This window comes from Triticum aestivum, chromosome 3A (genome assembly GCF_018294505.1).
Source record: "Triticum aestivum cultivar Chinese Spring chromosome 3A, IWGSC CS RefSeq v2.1, whole genome shotgun sequence".
NCBI lineage: Eukaryota > Viridiplantae > Streptophyta > Magnoliopsida > Poales > Poaceae > Triticum > Triticum aestivum.
The window spans coordinates 361,551,830-361,557,294 of NC_057800.1; positions in this window are offsets into that span (position 1 = coordinate 361,551,830).

Here is a 5,465-nt window from a genome sequence, read left to right on the forward strand (position 1 = left end):
GACGCTATGAAAATGGCCCAATGTATTAACGGACCACAAACGGGCCGACTGTAACCACAGGCTGAATTTGGCCCACAAGCAGAAAAATGACAGTAATGGGCCGTAAATAAACGAATGCTGGAAATGAGCCCAAGAACAAATGGGCTCTAAGAAGGCCGAAAGATAACATGGGCTGGAAACGGCCCAACGAAATAATGGGCCGTTAATGGGTATAAAGTGATACACTGTTCATTATGGGCCAGTTTCACCATGGGCCGTTAATGGGTGTAAAGTGATACATTGTTCATTACAGGCCAGTTTCACCACGGGCTGTTAATAGGCCATGAGTTACATAGGGCCTCATATGGGCCAAAAGACGTCATGGGCCATACATGGGCCAGAAGTGAAAATGTGCTGGAATCATATTGGCTGGCCCAGATGACGCTACTGGGCCTAATTCGGATAGGGCGTAACGGGCCTTGGGTTAGCGAGCTGTAAATGGGCTATATGCGAACATGCCGTTAACAGGCTTTACATGGGCCGGCCCGCCACCTTTTGACTAAGTGAAACGGGCCGGCCTTTTCACAGGAATGGGCCTCTGTTGGGCCATGCCACGTGTCAACGTATCATAGGCGCCTTCTGTCCAATGAGTGGATGACATCTGTCCCAACGATGAGCCGACAGGTGTTTCCTCCAGCCAATGAAGATTTTACACGTGGAAAATCCCCATTGGTCGAGGCTTTTAACGGGTTATCGGATCCAAAACCCGACCCAATAGCTTAACAGCGTTCCGTTACGGTGGATGCCACGTGTCGGTCAACCTTGACGAAAACACTTCTGTGACACGCGATTTATCGTCATGGAAGTGGACACTTCCGTGATGATAATTTTGGTAATGTCATGGAACACTTCTACGACAGCATAGGTATGACTATCTTGATTCTGTCATAAAATCGTCATGGATGTACATGCATGACAGAAAATGCGACCTACTGTGACAAACACGTATCATCACGAAAGTGTATTTTTTGTAGTGTATTCGTCCTTCCTAACACACACACACAGGTTACTACATACCTTGGTTGTCCTCCAGCTGCTTCTTCACAAGGCTGAGCTCTTTCTCGGCCCGCTCCAGGCTCCGCTTCAGTTCATAGACCTCCGCAGTATGAGCGGCAGCAGCGAGCAGCGACGCCTGCTTATTTACACAGACATCATATGTTAGACTCCTGCAAAAATTGTATTGATCCATTGTTCGGCTTTTCTTTCCAAACACCGAACAAAGCATCAGGGGCTACTATCTACGCTATGATATTCTTTCTACAATTATTATTACCTCAAAGCCTATTAAAAGGCTAGTGCAAGCTTCAGTCAGCCCGCTTTTGGCAGACTGAACATTTTTTATTACTGTACCCATGAGGACACAGTGCTCATCTACAATGGAAGCACCTCGCAGTGCTTCTGGCAGATCATCCGGTGCCTCTGGTTGGACAGAGGTCACTATCGGAACAGGCACACCCCCTCTTTTCGGGGAAGGCCGTTCGCCGAACTCCGGAGCCGTGCAGGTCTCCAAAATGATATCCACCAGGGGGCCGAATGGAACTCGGCGCCCGCCATCAGTCCCCATGGGGACTTCTTCCCCCACGTGTCCAGCGACTGGGGAGTCATCCTTGGACACCACACTGAGGATCTCCGGAGCCTCCGCTTGGTCGGGAAAGGCCCTTTGGGACACCACCTCGTCATCGCCTTTGGGCGAGGTAGAATGAGCAGGTGGCGGCGACATGCTAGCCATCTCCTTGGAGTCTAGTGAGCCCTCTGTCGAGGATTGCGGAGAACTGTCGCGGTCCGGACTACAATAGCATAAATTAAACATATTAATATGGCAACGGAGAAGGGCCATACACATGGATGGGCATAAGGTCTTTGGTACTTATGAAGCGGCCCGGGGCTTGGTCCGGGGCATTTGTTCCGGACTGCTATCGACATCCCACGCGGAGTTATCCGCGAGGGAGCCCTTCCCCCTCTTGGGTGCCTTCGCCTCCAGGTTCGTAGAGGCCACCCTTTTCTTCCTTCTCCTCTCAGGGGAGTTGTCTTCTTCCTCCTCCTCATCATCGTCTTCAGCGACCGAAGGGTCAGTCTTGTCTTCGGACAACAGGGCCGAAGTATCCTTTCGACGAAGGCCACTCCGGGTCCCCTTGGTCGCCTTCTTGGTCTTCTTCTCTGGCACCTCATAAGGCGTCGGGAACAACATCTTCGTCAATAGTGGGGTCTCTTTGTCTTCAGGTAGCGGGGTTGGGCAGTTAATCCGCCTCGCTATGTCGGTCCAGGCGTAAGGAAAAAATTGATAGAAGAACTTAGACTCCTTTTTCACAATACGCCAGTAAAGATTATGCCTTGGGAGCGCGAAAGAATTTACCGAGTTGGCTTGGCGCTTTGAGCTAAGCCCACGATTGTAGGTGGTGGCGTTTCGCTGGCCTTGAAAAGCACTTTCTAGATATCCTTGTGCGTTGTGCTGAAGAGCTCTAGCAGCGTCTGGTGCTTGGCCAGATCGAATTTCCACAAATAGCAAGTCCGACGTTGGCACGGGAGGATCCGACGGATGAGCATAACCTGGATCACATTAACAAGCTTGATCTTGTTGGATATCATATTCTGGACACACGTCTAGAGCCCTGTCAGCTTGCCCAGAGTACCCCAGGTCAGGCCCTTCTCTTGCTAGGAGGTGAGGCGCATCGGAGCTCCGCATCGGAATTCGGGGGCCGCCGTCCAGTTGGTGTCGCGCGGCTCGGTGATGTAGAACCACCCCGATTGCGACCCCTTCACCGTTTCCATGAAAGAACCTTCGAGCCAGGTGACGTTGGGCATCCTACCCAACATAACTCCTCCGCACTCTGCCTGTTGACCGCTCACCACCTTCGGCTTCACATTGAAGGTCTTCAGCCATAGGACGAAGTGAGGTGGGATGCGGAGAAAGGCCTCGCACACGATTATAAATGCCGAGATGTCGAGGATAAAGTTGGGGGCTAGATCATGGAAGTCTAGCCCATAATAAAACATTAATCCGTGAACAAATGGGTGGAGAGGGAATCCCAGCCCGCGGACAAAATGCGTGAGGAACACCACTCTCTCGTGAGGCTCTAGGGTGGGAACGATCTGTCCCTCAGCCGGAAGTCGGTAAACGATCTCCTTGGCTAGGTATCCGGCCTCTCGGAGCTCCTCTATATTTTCCCTCTTAACGGAGGAGGCCATCCACTTGCTGCCGGCTCCGGATCCGGACATGGTTGGGTGTTTGTTTGAATGGGAGCGAATGAGGACTTGGGCGCTGGAGCTCAAGGACGAAGAGGCAGGAAGAAAGCGTGGGAGAATAAAGGAAGAATCTTATCTCCTTATAAGGGCGGTGAATATCGAACAACCCCCCCCCCCATTCGCCTTAAAATCCGCCTGTTCCCCAGGACTGTGTGAACGGCGCAGTTGGGTTACCCACGCCCGTGTTGATGAGAATCCCGTGATAAGGGGACACGACCTCTGCTTTGACAAGACGTTCCAATGACAACCACGTCTCGAAACATGGGGTGAAAAACGGTTCGAAATTATGGCCGGACAGGCGTGACGTCACAGTACTAAATTTGTCAGCAGACCGGACTCGTGTGTTATTATATTCTCTCTGCGGTTGTGTGTGGTGTGTGTTACAGGTCCGGACACGATCAATTCCTCTGGAGAACACTCGGGATTTTGGAAGGAGGAACCCGCCTTGCAATGCCGAAGACAGCACTATGCGCCGGATAGCTTGTCATTGAAGCCAGGTTTAGGGGCTACTGACGGAGTCCTGGATTAAGGGGTCCTCGTGCGTCCGGCCTGTTATCAATGGGCCGGACTGATGGGCTATGAAGATATGAAGACCAAAGACTGTACCCCTGTCTGGATGGGACTCTCCTTGGTGTGGAAGGCAATCTTGGCGAACAACTATGAAGATTCCATCTTATGTAACCGACTCTATTTAACCCTAGATCCTTCCGGTGTCTATATAAACCGGAGGGTATAGCCCGGAAAGGATATATGCTCAATACCTTAGTCATACAGGCTAGACTTCTAGGGTTTAGCCATTACGATCTCGTGGTAGATCAACTCTTGTAATACTCATACTCATCAATATCAATCAAGCAGGATTTAGGGTATTACCTCCATAGAGAGGGCCTGAACTTGGGTAAACATCTTGTCCCTTGTCTCATGTTACCATCAACCTTATACGCACAGTTTGGGACCCCCTACTCGAGATCCGCCAGCTTTGACACCGACACCCACACCATTAGAAGACTACATGGATTACAAGCTCATTGTCATGTTCAACATGGGATTAGTCTATCTGGAATCCGGTCGCGATACATGGTTATGGCTCATTGTCAATCCTCTTCAGCCAACATTTCTGTCTTATGCTATAGTGCACAATGGCATCATTTACACAGTCGACGCAAAGATTGGCTGCCTATACTGGTGGAATCTATCGTCGTGTAATTGTTCTATATCATCTCATCTTTCCCTTATGAATACGACTGCCTGTTCATTGTTACAAATTTAGAATATATAGGCTTGTTCGGTAATTTTCCCGCTCCGTGAAATCTGAGAATCTGTAGAGCGCCTCCTTCCCCACTCCGTAATTTTAATCTGCAGCTCCTCCAACTCCCGGAGCGGAGTTGTGGAGGAGGAGGGAATCCAAACATGCCTATAGTATGTCTATAACAACATCATTGCTATATGGTCTTCTCATTTCCTAGATTTTTATGACCACACATGTAATTGTTAGAGTTGATATGAGAACAATTGGCATCTAATGATTGTTAGAATAGATATTATGAGTATAACCTCATGATTGCTGTATGTTACTCTCATTTCCAGGATTTTTATAACAACGCATGTTATTGCTTAGGGTGAAAAGCATTCTCACAATCGAAAACAATTATTAGAGGATGGCATCAAGCTAGAATCACGAATCTTTGAGAGAATGGCAATGATTTAGAGGAAACACTTCTTTGGTCTTCAAATGTTGAGAATGATGAGAAGAAACACCACCAAACTGTTGAGACACTTCGGAATAATGAAGAATAGAAAGGTTGAACCAACGATGAAAAGAATTTGAAAGATCTTGGAGAAAGGCATTTGACTGATGATAATTCATTCTTACGTCAAACTTTGCGATGAATTTGAGAATAACTCCTAAAAGAATTAGAAGAGTCAGGTAAGATGCTGGAAAAAGACCTGTGGGTTAGGGCCCACTCAAAAGAAACACCGTTGAACGATTTAAAAGGAAGATTACACCGGTTGAATTAAATGGCTTGAATGAGATAACAACCTCGAAATAGGTTGAACGGATCTTGAATGAAAAGACGAGCCTTCTGAGATATCTTCAGCACTCCAGAACAAATTAATGGCGAGAAGTGGATGATTAAGAGGTGCATCGACATGAGAAAGCATTTGAAACAAGGAAAGGATAT